We start from the raw sequence: 18,701 nt of genomic DNA, 5'->3' as shown, positions 1-18,701 counted from the left end.
TAAGGATTGCAGTAATTTACCAGCCTCCTGCCCCAATGTCACACTTTCTTGATGACTTCTCTACATGGCTACCCTACTTTCTCTCCTCTGAGGTACCTGCCATCATCCTTGGTGGCTTTAACATTCCAGTCAATGTTAATACTCCAGCCACTTCTCAACTACTGAACCTAACCTCTACCTAACCTCAACTATGCACTCCCTGTAACCTCTTTAACACCTCTTTTCCTCTCTCTGATCACAACTTTATCAGTTTCACACTCTACCTATCTCCTTCCTCCCATGCCTCCAGCCAGCAACCAGTTACCATAGAAACCTCTGCCACTTCAGCCCTCTCCTTTACAATAAAATTGCACCCATGTCCTGTCCAAACCTGGCTACATCTGTTTACAACAACTTGCTATCATCCTCCCTGGACACACTCACTACTCTTTACACGCAGAACCAGGCCTCGCCTGCTACAACCCTGGCAAACAGATGACACCAGAAGTCTCAAGAGATGCAGCCGTGCTAAACTAAATCTCTGAAAGACTTCACCCTCTACAAATCTGTCCTTCACAAATATAACTCCGGCCTCCATGCTTCTAAACAAACCTACTATACCACTCTCATCAAAACCCTCTCATCCATTCCTTGTCAACTCTTCTCTATCCTTCATTCCTTACTTCACCCTCCACTGCCTCCACCCACCAACTTACTTACTGCCCAGGAGATTGCCAGTCATTTTAAGAACAAGATCTACACAAATCACGATGAGAACTCCAGTGTCAAGCTTTCTCCTCCAACCAACATACCAGGTCCAACACCACACTCAGTACTCTCCTCCTTCGACCCTGTTACCACCAAGGAAGTTGCCAAACTCCTTTCCAAGGCCCATCTCACCACCTGTCCCCTCACCATTATTGCGGCCTCCTTCCTGCTCTATCATAAACTCTCTAACCCACATCTTCAATCTCTCCCTCTCCTTTCCCTCCCCACTCAAACATGCACTGGTTACCCCATACATAAAAAAAACCCTACTGCCTCACTAACAACCTACTTGATCACCTACAGTCTGGCTTCCATCCACAACATTCCACTTAAACTGCTCTACTAAAACTCACTTACGACTAACTAACTGCTAAAACCAATCTCCATTACTCCATGCTCATACTCTTAGACCTTCCCCTGCCTTTGACACAACCCGCTTCTCCTCAGTAAACTCCATTCTCTTGACCTCCATTACTCTGCTCTTTCCTGGTTCTCCCCTTACCTATCCCAGTGCACTTTCAGAGTCACATACAATGCCAACTCCTCTGCCCCTTTCTGTTGGGGTACCCCAAGGCTCCTTTCTTGGGCCCTTCCTATTCTCTCTCTACACCTCCTCCCTGGGCCAATTGACAACCTTCCATGGATTCCAGTACCGTCTTTATGCTGACGCCACCCAGATCTATCTCTCTACTCCCCAGCTCACCCCCTCAATCCCCTCATGTATCACAAATCTACTGAGAGACATATCAGTATGGATGTCACACCACTTCCTCAAATTCAATCTTTCTTAAACTGAGCTTGTAATATTTCGTCCTCCCCAAACCCCCAATAACAATTTTACCATTAAGATCAACAGCACAATCATTGGTCCCTCCCCATATGCCAGGGTGCTAGGTGTAATCATAAGCTCTGACCTCTCCTTTGGGCCCCACATCCAATCACTGGCTAAATTTTGCCACCTCAAACTCCGCAACATTTCCAGAAATCACCCCTTCTTGACTAACGAAACCACAAAACAACTTATCCACGTCTTGATTATATCCTGCCTTGATTACTGCAACTCCCTCCTCACTGGCCTACCTTTCCACAGGCTATCCCCCTTCAGTCTATTATGAATGCTGCTATACTTATACACTTTACCAACCGATCAGCAACTACTTCCCCTGTCTGCTAATCCCTTCACTGGTTTCCACTAGCCTAACGTATAACATTCAAAATACTAACCACAATGTACAAAGCCATTCACAACACTGCCCCTAGCTACATCACCAACCTCTTCTGCAGATATCATTCAAATTGTTCACTCTGCACCTCCCAAGACATCTTTCTGTCTAGCTTCCTTGTCACCTCCTCTCATACTCACCTCCAGGACTCTTTCAGAACCTCTCCCATCCTCTGGAACTCCCTACGCCAGTATGTCCGGTCAGCCACCACCCTGTCCACCTTTTGGCAATCTTTGAAAACTCACTTATTTAGGGAAGCTAACCTCACCTTCACCTAAGAACTTTACTTGAGTCACATCCATCAGGTTATCCCCTGAAGCGATCACCTTTTGTACCACCTCCCGTTCCTTTAGATTGTAAGCTCTGTGAGCAGGGCCCTCCTATTCTTTCTGTATTGAACTGTATCGTAATTGTACTTTATATTGTAAAGCACTGTGCAAACTGTTGGTTCTATATAAAACATGTATTCTAATAATAATAAAAAAATATGTTTACTGCTGTAATATTTAGTATATGTTTTCTATTTTTAAGATGTTTAATGAGTAAAGAAATGTTTGTTTCCCACTTAAAAGGAAATAGTGTTTTAACAACATTGTGTGTTTAATAATACCATTGTAAGGGTTACAACATCTTGAATAGCAAATATATTTTGTGAGTAATCAATGACATAAAAAACAATTGCGACAATAAAGGATGGGAAGTTGTTATTAGTAAAATTAATGTTTACATCTTTGGTAGCTTGTGTTTATTCTACTGTAACAAATAAATGAGTGCAAACCTTAAGATGTAGGACATCTGTTTTAATTGTGGAGGGTGCACCAACAAAATGTAATGAAGTTCAATAATCAAAAAGTAAATTTAATTTTAGTAAACCAAAAGAAGACAACTTTACCAGTAAGTTGATATCACATAACCTTTCCTGCATAAGAGTTAAAGCATTTTCCCTTTATTTTAACCTGTTGATTCTGCTAGTAATGCATTTTGTCCTAGGATAGAGAGGAGAAGTTCACTTGTAGGGTTTACATATTAGTTAAAGTATACGAGGTGGTATAAAAAAGTTTTGAGATTAGTTTTGTAACACGCCAACAGATGGCAGCACAAGGCTGCATGCACCGTCACAGGGAGTACCAACCTTTATAAGTCAGTGTGCCAAAAGACATTGTTCTGTGTACATCGGTAGCTGTGCAACTTTGCTAATAGATTTATTTACTGGAATGTGCCTACTTACCTACATGTGTTTTTGAGGCTTTAGTACTACTTTAAGGTAAATACATAGGTAACCCTTAAGGGATTCAATGACTTGTATAGGGTTATCCTCTGAGCATTTCCAGTCTTGAGAGACAGCCACATACAAGCCTATAAAGAGTGTAAGTGGTACGTGGGTAAGTGTACTGTACTTTATCTAAAAAAAAGATGAGGAAGTGTAAAAAAAGCTTAATAGTTTCAGTTGAAGAACTTAAGTCTTCAGTAGTTCATATAAACAAGTGCAACAGCCAATCAATTTTTTATTTAGTAGTTTATCTAGAAGACCAATTTTAAGCATTTTAAAGAATCCCTTATTACACTGGTGCTTAATTTATTGCTAGTCAGTATACCTGTCCCCTTTTTACTTGCCTCCTGTACAATAGTAGTCAGTATGCATGCTTCTGTTGCAATGGTGGTCACTGTATAATCCCCCATTACATTGGTGGTCAGTGTAAATGCCACCATTACACTGACAGTCAGTGGAGTCTACTAGGACATTGGTGTTTAACGGTTTCCCACCTGGTCACTGTACATATACAGTGCCATTCTGGGAGGATGTACCCATATGTCCTCCCACTCTAGCCACTCGTACTCATCTTTAGTGATCCTTTGGACATGGCAGATCACATTAGTGTACATATCCATTAAATTAATTTGGCCCTGTACCATTTGATTCCTGTGACCAATCACAGTGATCACAGCAGTAAACAAAGACTGTATGAATATAGCCAGATGGTGTTAAAACTGATTGCTTACACAGTAATCGTGTCCATAATCACTGCCACATAAGTCCCAATGTATGGATGGCTCTTCAGACAGCATTTGACAGGTTGTGAGGAAGCACTGTATTGCCTTCTCACCACCTGCTTTAGTTTGAATGGGTCATATTTGGTGGGAATACAGGGGCTATAATACCTGCCATGGCTGTGAAGCAAAGCATCAACTCCGACCACTGCATCTGCAACTAAAGGGGGTAGCAGTTGAGGAGTGGTAAAATTGTGGCTCAACCACAAGGTTTTACTGCCCACCAACCTTATGTGTGAATAAGTCCTAATGGTGCAGCCAGGTCAGTGTAGCTAGAATCAGTGTTCCAGATTGCCACTATACTACACTAGTGCAGCAATGAACAGTTTTCCTGATCACTGCCACATTAGTCCCAGTGTCACCAGACCAGTGTATGCCAACCACAGTGTGCCTTATAACCACCACAGCAGTCACAGTGTCACCAAACCAGTGTAGGTCAACAATGGTATCTCTAATTGTCACTACACCAGTCCCACTGTTACCAGACCAGTATAAGCCAGCTGCAGTGTTCCTGATTACCACCACATCAGTGCAGTTTTGCCTCTGCCTGCGGCCTGTACTGACCCTGGCCTCTTTATTGACCATGTTTTTGCTTGCTGCCTGGACTGATTCTTTACCTGTTTGCTTTCCATGTCTCTGCCTGCTGTCTGAACTGACCCATCTGCATTTTCTAACTAACTATGTTCCTGCCAGACACGAGTTCCAAACTTCACCTGCGGACAACTGCACTACTGGAAACACAAAGCTTTTTGTTCTTCCTTTTTTCAGCCTCCTGCACTTGCTGTCCAGTGAACATGGCATTCCTGAGGGCAGCCACTTACTAGTAGGCTAGGCTTACTTGGCTTAAAGGAATAGGGACTGCTGTTGGTGAAGCTATATTCCCTGACAACTCGTATAGAGGTGACCATTACAGTACACTGTTTTTTATACAATTGACTGCCTTCTGTGATACACAAGATGCTGTCCAAAGTGTATGTCAGTATAAACATTGAAAAGTCTTACGCATGTGGTATCGCCATACTCAAAAGGTGTAGCAGTATGTGTTTTGGGTTGTAATTCTAAGTATGCCTATGTTCTGTGTGAAAATATCTTATTAAACTGATAAGTTTGTGTACATTTTTTAAAATTTTATTTCGGCATTTTACAAAAATATGTGGCAAAAAAAAAAAATTAAAGTGTTACTAAACCCACAACAGTAAAATTTGTCTGTATATGCAGTAAAGCATGCTTGTTATACTCACTGTTGAGCCTAAGAGGTTAATCCTTGGCATTGTGTAAAAAGATTGTTTGATCCTTTCTTCTCTGATCCTCCCCTTCTCCTACTGTCTCCAATCCATCTTCTAATAGTACAGAGCTCTAGAAGTCACTCTTCACATTTTCAGTTTAGTGTGTATTGCTAGAAAAGTTTTTTTTTTCTTTGGGAGGGTGCATGGGCACAGAGTCAATTGACACTATGCAGATAGTGGGTCAGGGGTTATGCATCCTTATAGGACAGTCAGAGCAGAATGAAAACCCACTTGCCCTCCAGAGGATTTACCCCCCCCCCCCCCTACATTCCTGGCCAGGCCATTTTTTGCAATACAGCGCTTTATTATTTTAAAATGACAATTGCACGGTCAGCAATGCTGTATCCAAATGAAATTTACATCCTTTTTTTTTCACAAATAAAGCTTTCTTTTGGTGGCATACGATTGCCTGTGCATTTTTATATTTTGTGTTATAAACAAAAAAAGACCAACAATTTTAAGAAAAAAACTATATTTTTGACTGTTTGCTATTGAACATGTCCAGTAAAAAAGTAAAAAAAAAAAAAAAAAATCAAAAAAAAAATCACATTTTGTCATAAACTTAGGCCAACATGTATTCTGCTACATGTCTTTGCTAAAAACAAAATCCCAATAAACGTTAATTAATTGGTTTATGTGAAAGCTATAGCAGTTACAAATGGCGGTATATATACACTGGCATTTTTTTTAAATTTTGTGCTAGTAATGGTGGCAATTAGCAACTTATAGCGGAACTGCAGCGGCCATTCTGACACTGGGGGTACTTACTTGGCGTCACTGACATCCCCAGTGACACCAATACAGTGATCAGTGCTAATATAAAGCACTGACACTGTACTAATGGCACTGGGCAAGGGGTTAACATTTGGGGCAATCAAAGGGTTAACTGTGTGCTGTTTTACTATGAGGCTATGTGCTGTTTTACTGTGAGGCTGTGTGCTGTGTTTCACTGTAAGCACACTGCTATGCAGAGCCATACAAAGCAGTATACAGGAGCTGACAGGGGAGAGATCTGTATTGTTTATACATAGGTCTCTCCCCCGTCAGAGATACTCAGCGATCACCGCATGCCAGCCAGAAATCACAGCCGAGGCCGTGAAATGGTGGCACTACCCCTACCCACAACTGCAAAATCACGTACATATATTATTTCTGCTATAGGGCAGCATGGAAGTGGTTAATTGAGGACTGTGTGTTAAAAATACATTTTCATTCTGTATTTTCCAAAAACTTGCAGCAGGAAAAATGCAGTCTTCAAAAGACTCACTAGGCTTCTTGGAAAATACCTTGAGCTGTTTGAGCTCCAAAATATGGTCAAGGTACCCACTCCCCCCCCTCCCAAAAAAGATGTTACAAATATGGCAAAGGAGAGGGAGGAAGAAGAGCAGAACATCCCCTTTCAGAGAATTTCTGCTTTAAATACCACCAAAAGTAAGTTCTACATGTCTCAAAAACATGATATAAAATGTATTTGGGTACAGTGTACAGTAATTTGCATTCAAAGTGTGACAGCACTGAAAACTGAAAAATGACCTGGAAAGGAAGGAGGTGGAACTGTGATGTTCTGAAGTGGTTAATAGTGAAGGTTCCTTTTACATTAGTGGTCAGTGAAAGAAGTACATCCTTATGTCAATGGTTAATGGATTCCTTACTTACGCTGATAGTCAGTGCAAAAGTACCCCTTATATTGGTGGTCATAGGGAAAGGGACCCACTTACATTGGTAATCAGTGGGAGAAATTCTCCCGTATATTGGTGACCAGTGGAAAAAGTACCCCCTTACATTGGAGGTCAGTAGCAGAAGGGCCACCATACATTGGTGTCATTGGTTACCTACCAAATAGGCAGCTCCTTTGGAGAGTGTTTTTAACACTAGAGCTATGTGAGAATCATTAAACGAATGATCAATGTGCCCGTGGAGTAAGTTGGCCCAGAAGTAAGCCCCAGGATTTTAGAGAGCCCCGTGGGACTGAAAAGGCTACGCCTGTGGTATATCCATTAAAAAGGCTAACAAATACATTGTATAATGACCCACCTACTTTCAGTTAGAAAGGCCAAGAAAATGTGAATGTGTAGCAGTAGTGCATTCCTGTGCTCACAACTGTGCACTGCTACACAGATATCAAAGGATGCAAGAAGAATATAGTACATACTGCTTTTATTCACCTTCAATCTCTGTCTATGCCAATGACTGTGTGGGAGGAAGTGTGCTACTGTAACAGATGTAGCAGCTATAAACTACATAATGCAATACTTGCTTAATGTTACATATTGCTTAATAGTGCAAATTCTGCCTGGAAACTAAACTATTTATTTCTGAGATAATGCTTGTTCCAACTGTACACACATAAACATGCACTCATGAATCATTACCAAGAAACAAAACCCCAGCGTGTAATCCGTGACAATATTGTCTTTACTGTCTCTAATACACCAGAGGGAGCTAAAGCTGTATTTGATGAGACCAACCTGTAATGCTAACTGTAATGTAATCGTTACATTGTTTGCATGTACAATATACAGTATGTTATCAATTGCTTTATACTAAGTTACTGAAAGAATGTACTGTATGCCAAAGAGAAACAGCCATATGACAAGATATACACAAGTTTAAAAGTGAAACTTTTTTTTTCTTTTTTCTGTTCAATAAAGTTACTATGCCATTTTCTTACATGACCCCAACCACATACATCTTACAGAGTGTTACCTCACCAGTTTTATAAGAACAAATGCTTTACTGCATGTATAAACTCCTGCTTTTACAAGTAAAGATTGATTAGGTATAATGTTTCCTTGCCTACCTGCCAAAAACTGGCACTCAAGCTTTAAGCAGACCAGTGGTGGAACTATCAGGGTCGCAAAGGTCTCACTTGTGACCTTGCTTTGGTGCTCTGCCACTCTGGGGGGGGGTCCCAAGCAGTGTAGCCAGTAAAAAAAACACCAGATGCTGTTCTCCTCCCATTCAGCACCATCTGTCCAGCACTACATGTCTCTAATCAACTCAGTCCTTTCACCACTCACCCACACCGACTACACAACATCCAAGAGCCACATAACCTCCAATCCTCAACCAAGGCCCCCCCCCCCCATTCTTCCCCAGCATCCACCAACACTCCCTTTCCCTGCTATCCACCGTCACTCCCCCTTCCTCCAGACCATCATAGACTCTTACAGATCCTCATTCCTATTATATCCACATACTATTCTACACTCCCAGCAATAACCCACACTCCCTACATTTCCTCAGAGCCCCCTTACATCAGAATTCCCAGCATTCCCTCTTACATCAGAGTCAGCAGGGTTCACCTTTCCAAGGCAAGAAGAAACTTTGCAGACTGAGGTAAAGGGGAACTCTGAAAACTCTGATGTACGGGGGTGACCAGGGGACCTCTTACATCAGAGTTCCCCTTTACACCAGAGTCAGCAACATTCCCCCCTACATCATGATCTGCAGAGTTCCCCTTTACAGCAGGGTTTGCAGCATTTTTCCTTTTACATTAGGATACTATTTTCCTCAGAGCCCCCTTACATCAGAATTCCCAGCATTCCCTCTTACATCAGAGTCAGCAGAGTTCACCTTTCCAATGCAAGGGGAAACTTTGCAGACATAGGTAAGGGGGAACTCTGAAAACTCTGATGTACGGGGGTGACCAGGGAACCTCTTACATCAGAGTTCCCCTTTACACCAGAGTCAGCAACATTCCCCCCTACATCATGATCTGCAGAGTTCCCCTTTACAGCAAGGTATGCAGCATTTTTCCTTTTACATTAGGATCCGCAGAGTTCCCCACTAATAACAAACAAACAATCTCCTGCACTTGTAAGTGAGCTCCAATTATAACAGGTGTCTATTTTCCTACCCTGTCTGTAATGGTCATGTCATGCCTTGCTGCCCTCTTAAGACTGAGGAAGTCTGGATACACTATAATCATAAAATAAAACAAACGGTGCACTGGCTGCAGAGTTCCCTCTTGCACTCTAAGGCAAACCCTGCAGACTCTGATGTACTGTAAAGGGAAGCTCTGATGTAAAGGGGACTCTGGGAATACTGGGAACTCTGATGTAAAGTCAGAAAGGAAGGAAGGGGGCATGCTACAGAACATGTGAAAGGATACTGCAGTGGGACCCTAATAAAGGGCCCCACAATGGGAGTACAGGACCCTGGGCTTGGAGGGAAGGGCCTTCATGTTTTTTTTTTTTGCACCAGGGCTAGTTACGCCTCTGAAGCAGACCATGCAGGACAATGCAACAAATTCACTTTAATGCTCTTTGTCATATCCAAATCGCTTCAGTCAGAGCATGCACAGATCTGGAAAATATTGGCTCATATGCAATGGCAATGGTCAACCATGAAACACCAGCTTTGTCACACAAGAGAAGGGGAAGTGAGTGACATCTCCTCCATACCCATAAGGGACATTACAGCATACTTGCTGGGCTGTGGTCCTTTCCCTGCCGCCAGTGTAAGTTGAGTTGGTAAACAGAAGCAATCAGTTTTTTTTACCTTTTTTATTGTGCTGTAGGCTTTTTTGAAGATGTGATTCAAGTGGCTGTAGAGTTGCTTGATCACTTCTACATACTGCCTCCCCCCCATCTAATCACCCCACCATGTATCCTAGGTTCACCTATCCCTACAGAATACTCAAGACTTTTGTGACTGGTGTCAGCAGAAAGAGCAGAAGGAGATGAGTGAATATCTGTTGGCTGATCTCTCCTGTTAAGGATGACACCAGAAATTATCAGCTCTGATCACTTTCAAGTTCATCATTGTCATCCTTCAGCCTCTCTCATCAGGGAAGAAGCTGGTCTTTCACCATCTGTGCTTGGTGAACTTCAAAAGAAGGCTTATCAGTCCCCTTGTGATAGCAATAAAGTAAAGTAAGGTAAAAAAAAAATAAAAAATTAAAATAAATAACCCCCCTTAATTTTTTTTAAAGTATTTGCACATACAAATGCAGATGTGTGCATATTAAAACAACAATTTTGCTATACATCACCGTACACACCAGAGTGAGAGCAATAATTATAAGGCACCATTTACTGTGAACTCTATTTTGGGTACTCTAGCTTTTCCCCATTTCACAGGTATTTGCAATTTTAAGGCTTGAAATGTTTGGTATCTATTTATGTGACAAAACCTAATTTTTATTTTTTACCAAAAATTGGTATTATATTGTATTTGTGTGCACTAAAACTAATTTGGGTGTATTTTTTCAGTGCGTTTGATTAACAGTTATGCAAATATTATGTGACATAAAATAGTTCAACTGTTTGAGAATTCTCCCCCACTTTATATTCTGGTAATATAAGAACAAAAATCTCTCTTCTAGATATGTGCATGCCAGAAAACCTAGCTTTTTTCATTAATTGAAGAATTTTAGTTTTTTGGATGCATTCAGTAATGGACCTATTCGTTTTGGAAATTGTTTCATATCTTTCATTTCATTTCATTTAGAAAAGTGAGGGTTGTTAATTCATCTGCTGTCAGTGGGGTTCCCCGCTGGTTAAAAACAAAACAAAAAAAAATGGGTTGGGGGCTCCCCCTAACCATTACCAGGCCCTTTGGTTTTGTTATGGAGTTTGAGGGAAACCCCACCCCTCCTTTTTTTTTTCTAACATAGCGTGGCCCCCCTCAAAATCTATACCAGACTCTTGGGTATGATATGGATTTTAAGAGGAGCACAAGATCAACATAAAAAAAGGCACAGGATCCTCCCAAAATCTATACCAGACCCTTATCTGAGCATACAGCTGAGCAAGCCAGGAAAGGGGGGTATGAGCAAGCACCCCTTCTCCTGAACCAGCTGGGGGAGATAGGCTTTTCCCCAAGGCACCTTTTCCCCATGTTGATGCAGACAAGGGCCTCTTCCCCACAACCCTGGGTGGTGGTTGTGGGGGGCTGCGGGCAGGGAGCTTATTGAAATCTGGAAGCCTTTTTTAACAAGGGGGCCTTCAGATCCCACCCCCTATGTGAGTACATACGGGATACATACCCCACCATGTGACATGTGGTTGGCGGGCTTTTTTTCTATCGTGCTTTCATGAGTCAGCATTCATCGTGAATGAGTCTGTATCTACTTCGGGGTCCTTTATTTTTTGGGGGGAGAGGGGTTTATTTATTAGTATTAGTATTTATTAGTATTTTTTACACTTTTTTGGGGGAATGAGTAGGGGTACCATGTAACCCATACTCGTTCACATGGGGGGGGCAGGATCTTGTTAAAGGGGGCTTCAAGATTCTATAAGTTCCCTGCCCGCAGACTTCCACAACCGCCACCCAGGGTTGTGTGGCAGAGGCCATTGTCCTTGTCAGCATGGGGACAGAGAGCTTTGGGGGAGCCCATCTCCCTCAGAGCACCCCCCTCATGTCAAGAGCATGTGGCCCAGTATGGTTCAGGAGGAAGGGCGCTTGCTCATCCTCCCCTTTGCCGACCTGCCAGGCTGCATGCTCAGATAAGAGTCTGGTATGGGATTTTGGGGGGACCCACAGCACTTTTTTTTTATATTTGGGCATGGAGTTCCACTTAAAAATCCATACAAGACCTAAGGATCTTGTATGGACATGGGGGGGGGACCCAATGCCATTTTTGTTTCATTTTGGTGTGGGCTTCCCCTCGAAATCCTGGTAAGGATTGGGGGGAAACCCCACACTGTTTCTCTTTTAACTGGCACTTGTTTTGTTTACATTCTGCTGACAGTGGGGAATCTCTCTGACAGCAGATAAGTCATGGTTGTTAAGGACGCGGTGGCCACCTGCTCCTTAACAACCGGTTTTTCTCAATTAATCCGAATATTCTGATTGAATCCGCAAATTTAGTTGTAACTTTTTTCGGATTTGTTCAGATACGTTACTTTGCCCATTTGGAAATGCGGATACATTTAAATCTCTGAAAATGAGATTTTCATTCAAAGAACAAATCTGAACAAACTGAATCACACATGTCTATTCCCTAAGTGCACAGACCATGGTAAAAACCTGACACAGGTTATATCCCTGTTGTTGAAATTATCTTGAATTCCTGTCCCAGTGGTACAACAGGGAGTTATGTAAAATCTTCACAAGGCCACAAACTGCACTTAAAGCCCAAAAGAGATTCTGACTCTACATCTTTACAAAATTAAAGAGAAAGTTTGATTTACTAAAAGTGGTGCTTGAAAAATCCTGTGCATAGAAACTAATCAGCTTCCAGGTTTTTTCTGACAAAGCTTAAATGAACAAGCTGAAGTTAGAAGCTGATTGGCTACCATGCTCAGCTACACCAGATTTTGCACGCTCCACTTTTAGTAAATTAACTCCAAACTGCTCTAGGCATAATTTGTCATGACTATTTGTAAAACAATGTATAAATAAGAATACAAAAATAACAGTTTAAAGTGGTGCTAAACAATATAAATTGTAAATTAAATTTACTGCAAACCATTAATGCTTCACTTTAAGTCCTCATGCACACTGGACGTTTTTACAGCGGCTGTTTTTGGCTTTTGACATTTTTTCGCACAGCTAGTAAACCCCCCAGCATGTTATCCTATGTGTCCATGCACACATAGACTGTAATCAACGTTTTTTGGCAGGGACATTTTTTGGCTGGAAAAAAACCCAGGACTAGTGGGTTTCTAGAGGAGTTTTTTAGCTGTAAAAATACTCCAACGCTGAAAAACGTGGCAAAACGCAGTAAAACTCAGCAAACCGGCATTTTTGGCCTTTCTTTTTGGTGAAAAAAATGCTAAAACCGCAAACATGGAAAAACGCAGCTAAATGCTAGTGCAAAAATGCTAAAAAAACTCACGTTTTTAACTTGACTTTACACAGCTAATTTTACTAGCATTATCAAAACGTCCAGTGTGCATGAGGAATAAGAGACTAATGCAGGCCATAGATGGGTCGAAAATCGGCCAATTTTTCTTTTAAAAAAACGAACAATCGGTCGTTCAAGTGGCCGACGTTACCACCAATGGTAAAAAAAAATCGGCCGATTTTCATCCCATCTACAGCCGGCAAAAAGTGTCCCTGCAGAGAGCTCTGCTATTTCTGACAGTTCTCTGACAGTTTCTTGACATTTACAGCGGTTGCAACATTGTATCTATTTGTTTCCATTTAGGATACAGATGTTTTTATTCGGAAACAAATAGATACAATGTTGCAACCGCTGTAAATGTCAAGGAACTGTCAGAGAACTGTCAAAGAAATAGCGGAGCTCTCTGCAGAGACACTTTTTGCTGGACTGGAATTCCTCTTATCATCCTACTTCTTCTTTTTCATCCTCATCCTCTTCTTCTTCTTCTTCATCCTCATCCTCTTCTTCTTCTTCTTCATCCTCATCCTCTTCTTCTTCTTCTTCTTCTTCATCCTCATCCTCTTCTTCTTCTTCTTCTTCTTCCTCATCCTCTTCTTCTTCTTCTTCCTCATCCTCTTCTTCTTCTTCATCATCCTCATCTTCTTCTTCTTCTTCATCCTCATCCTCTTCTTCTTCTTCATCCTCATCCTCTTCTTCTTCTTCATCCTCATCCTCTTCTTCTTCTTCGTCCTCATCCTCTTCTTCTTCTTCTTCATCCTCATCCTCTTCTTCTTCATCATCCTTTTCTTCTTCTTCCTCATCCTCTTCTTCTTCATCCTCATCCTCTTCTTCTTCATCCTCATCCTCTTCTTCACCCTCATCCTCATCCTCTTCTTCTCATTATTCATCCTCATCCTCTTCTTCTTTTTCTTCTTTATCCTCATCCTCTTCTTCTTCTTCTTCTTCATCCTCATCCTCTTCTTCTTATTCTTCTTCTTCATCCTCATCCTCTTCTTCTTCCTCCTCATCCTCATCCTCTTCTTCTTCATCTTCATCCTCTTCTTCTTCATCCTCTTCTTATTATTATTCATCCTCATCCTCTTCTTCTTCTTCATCCTCATCCTCTTCCTCTTCTTCTTCTTCCTCATCCTCTTCTTCTTCTTCCTCATCCTCTTCTTCATCCTCATCCTCTTCTTCATCCTCATCTTCTTCTTCCTCATCCTCTTCTTCTTCTTCTTCTTCATCCTCTTCTTCTTCCTCTTCTTCTTCTTCATCCTCTTCTTCATCCTCTTCCTCATCCTCTTCTTCTTTTTCTTCTTTTTGTCTTCCTCTTGCAGGTCACTGCTCATGCGCAGATTTTTTATCGGTAAAAAATCGGCCGATTAGCCCATTTTTGCTGCGAAAATCGGCCGATCAGCCGATTTTTTTCCAACTTTACCAAAAAAAAAAATCAGCCAAAATCCCGAAAAACGGCCGAACAAATAGCCCACTAACGATCCGAAAATCGGCCGATTTTATTTTTGGCCGAAAAATCGTCCGATTTTCGACCCATCTATGTCCTGCATAACTGGTTGATTTACTAAAACTGAAGAATGCAAAATGTGGTGCAGGTCTGCATAGAAACCAATGAGCTTCCAGTTTTTTTGTCAAAGTTTGATTGAACAAGCTGAAGTTAGGAGCTGATTGGTTACCATTAGAGATGAGCGAATCGAAGTATCCGAAGTGGAATTCGAGTCGAATATCGGAAAAATTTCGATTCGTGCCGAATCCGAAAAATAGCCTAATTCGGACGCGCGAATCGAAATTTTTCAGAAAATGGCGGCGACATGTGCGGCGACGGAGCGGGGATGTCTGGGAAGGCGCGCAGACAAGGCGCGCTGACCCATAATGCATTCCACAACTACATGTGATCGCATCAGCCAATCAGCAGCCAGCCAGCCAGCACTGTGTAATGGTCGAGCTATAAATAGCGGCCATTTTGGAATTCTTCATTTGCCTGCAGTTATTGAACAGAGGCAGACCGCTCTGTACTAGGGACAGGGACAGAGTTAGGGCCACAGAAACGATAATTGGGGACAGAGAAAAGTTACTTAGGGACAGAGAACCATTACTCAGGGACACAGACTTGTTAATGAGGGCCACAGAATCGTTATTTAGGGACAAAGAAACGCTAGTTAGGGCCACAGAATTCATAATCAGGGACAGACAGAATTGTTACTCAGTGCCAGAGAATTGTTACTTAGGGCCACAGAAACGTTATTAGGGCCACAGAATTGTTACTCAGGGACAGACAGAATTGTTACTGAGTGCCAGAGAATTGTTACTCAGGGACAGACAGAATTGTTACTGAGTGCCAGAGAATTGTTACTTAGGGCCACAGAAACTTTAATTAGGGCCACAGAATTTTTACTCAGGGACAGACAGAATTGTTACTGAGTGCCAGAGAATTGTTACTCAGGGACAGACAGAATTGTTACTGAGTGCCAGAGAATTGTTACTTAGGGCCACAGAAACTTTATTTAGGGCCACAGAATTTTTACTCAGGGACAGACAGAATTGTTACTGAGTGCCAGAGAATTGTTACTCAGGGACAGACAGAATTGTTACTGAGTGCCAGAGAATTGTTACTTAGGGCCACAGAAACTTTACTTAGGGCCACAGAATTGTTACTCGCACAGACACAGAATTGTTACTCGCACAAACACAGAATTGTTACTGAAGGCCACAGAACTGTTACTTAGGGCCACAGAATTGTTACTCGCACAGACACAGAATTGTTACTCGCACAGACACAGAACTGTTAGTGAGGGCCACAGAACTGTTACTTAGGGCCACAGAATTGTTACTCGCACAGACACAGAATTGTTACTCAGGGCCACAGAACTGTTACTTAGGGACAAAGAAACGCTAGTTAGGGCCACAGAATTCATACTCAGGGACAGACAGAATTGTTACGGAGTGCCAGAGAATTGTTACTCTGGGCCACAGAAACTTTACTTAGGGCCACAGAATTTTTACTCAGGGACAGACAGAATTGTTACTGAGTGCCAGAGAATTGTTACTCAGGGACAGACAGAATTGTTACGGAGTGCCAGAGAATTGTTACTCAGGGCCACAGAAACTTTACTTAGGGCCACAGAATTTTTACTCAGGGACAGACAGAATTGTTACTGAGTGCCAGAGAATTGTTACTCAGGGACAGACAGAATTGTTACGGAGTGCCAGAGAATTGTTACTTAGGGCCACAGAAACTTTACTTAGGGCCACAGAATTGTTACTCGCACAGACACAGAATTGTTACTCGCACAGACACAGAACTGTTACTGAGGGCCACAGAAACTTTACTTAGGGACAAAGAAACGCTAGTTAGGGCCACGGAATTCATACTCAGGGACAGACAGAATTGTTACGGAGTGCCAGAGAATTGTTACTCAGGGCCACAGAAACTTTACTTAGGGCCACAGAATTTTTACTCAGGGACAGACAGAATTGTTACTGAGTGCCAGAGAATTGTTACTCAGGGACAGACAGAATTGTTACGGAGTGTCAGAGAATTGTTACTCAGGGACAGACAGAATTGTTACTGAGTGCCAGAGAATTGTTACTTAGGGCCACAGAAACTTTAATTAGGGCCACAGAATTTTTACTCAGGGACAGACAGAATTGTTACTGAGTGCCAGAGAATTGTTACTCAGGGACAGACAGAATTGTTACTGAGTGCCAGAGAATTGTTACTTAGGGCCACAGAAACTTTACTTAGGGCCACAGAATTTTTACTCAGGGACAGACAGAATTGTTACTGAGTGCCAGAGAATTGTTACTCAGGGACAGACAGAATTGTTACTGAGTGCCAGAGAATTGTTACTCAGGGCCCCAGAAACTTTACTTAGGGCCACAGAATTTTTACTCAGGGACAGACAGAATTGTTACTGAGTGCCAGAGAATTGTTACTCAGGGACAGACAGAATTGTTACTGAGTGCCAGAGAATTGTTACTTAGGGCCACAGAAACTTTACTTAGGGCCACAGAATTGTTACTCGCACAGACACAGAATTGTTACTCGCACAGACACAGAATTGTTACTGAAGGCCACAGAACTGTTACTTAGGGCCACAGAATTGTTACTCGCACAGACACAGAATTGTTACTCGCACAGACACAGAACTGTTACTGAGGGCCACAGAACTGTTACTTAGGGCCACAGAATTGTTACTCGCACAGACACAGAATTGTTACTCAGGGCCACAGAACTGTTACTTAGGGACAAAGAAACGCTAGTTAGGGCCACAGAATTCATACTCAGGGACAGACAGAATTGTTACGGAGTGCCAGAGAATTGTTACTCTGGGCCACAGAAACTTTACTTAGGGCCACAGAATTGTTACTCAGGGACAGACAGAATTGTTACTGAGTGCCAGAGAATTGTTACTTAGGGCCACAGAAACTTTACTTAGGGCCACAGAATTGTTACTCGCACAGACACAGAATTGTTACTCGCACAGACACAGAATTGTTACTGAAGGCCACAGAACTGTTACTTAGGGCCACAGAATTGTTACTCGCACAGACACAGAATTGTTACTCGCACAGACACAGAACTGTTACTGAGGGCCACAGAACTGTTACTTAGGGCCACAGAATTGTTACTCGCACAGACACAGAATTGTTACTCAGGGCCACAGAACTGTTACTTAGGGACAAAGAAACGCTAGTTAGGGCCACAGAATTCATACTCAGGGACAGACAAGATTGTTACGGAGTGCCAGAGAATTGTTACTCTGGGCCACAGAAACTTTACTTAGGGTCACAGAATTTTTACTCAGGGACAGACAGAATTGTTACTGAGTGCCAGAGAATTGTTACTCAGGGACAGACAGAATTGTTACGGAGTGCCAGAGAATTGTTACTCAGGGCCACAGAAACTTTACTTAGGGCCACAGAATTTTTACTCAGGGACAGACAGAATTGTTACTGAGTGCCAGAGAATTGTTACTCAGGGACAGACAGAATTGTTACGGAGTGCCAGAGAATTGTTACTCAGGGACAGACAGAATTGTTACGGAGTGCCAGAGAATTGTTACTCAGGGACAGACAGAATTGTTACTGAGTGCCAGAGAATTGTTACTTAGGGCCACAGAAACTTTAATTAGGGCCACAGAATTTTTACTCAGGGACAGACAGAATTGTTACTGAGTGCCAGAGAATTGTTACTCAGGGACAGACAGAATTGTTACGGAGTGCCAGAGAATTGTTACTCAGGGCCACAGAAACTTTACTTAGGGCCAGAGAATTTTTACTCAGGGACAGACAGAATTGTTACTGAGTGCCAGAGAATTGTTACTCAGGGACAGACAGAATTGTTACTGAGTGCCAGATAATTGTTACTCAGGGCCCCAGAAACTTTACTTAGGGCCACAGAATTTTTACTCAGGGACAGACAGAATTGTTACTGAGTGCCAGAGAATTGTTACTCAGGGACAGACAGAATTGTTACTGAGTGCCAGAGAATTGTTACTTAGGGCCACAGAAACTTTACTTAGGGCCACAGAATTGTTACTCGCACAGACACAGAATTGTTACTCGCACAGACACAGAATTGTTACTGAGGGCCACAGAACTGTT

Source organism: Staurois parvus, unplaced genomic scaffold (genome assembly GCF_062004578.1).
Source record: "Staurois parvus isolate SC_StPar_1 unplaced genomic scaffold, SC_StPar_1.0 ptg000372l, whole genome shotgun sequence".
Taxonomy (NCBI): domain Eukaryota; kingdom Metazoa; phylum Chordata; class Amphibia; order Anura; family Ranidae; genus Staurois; species Staurois parvus.
This window is presented reverse-complemented; position numbering follows the sequence as displayed.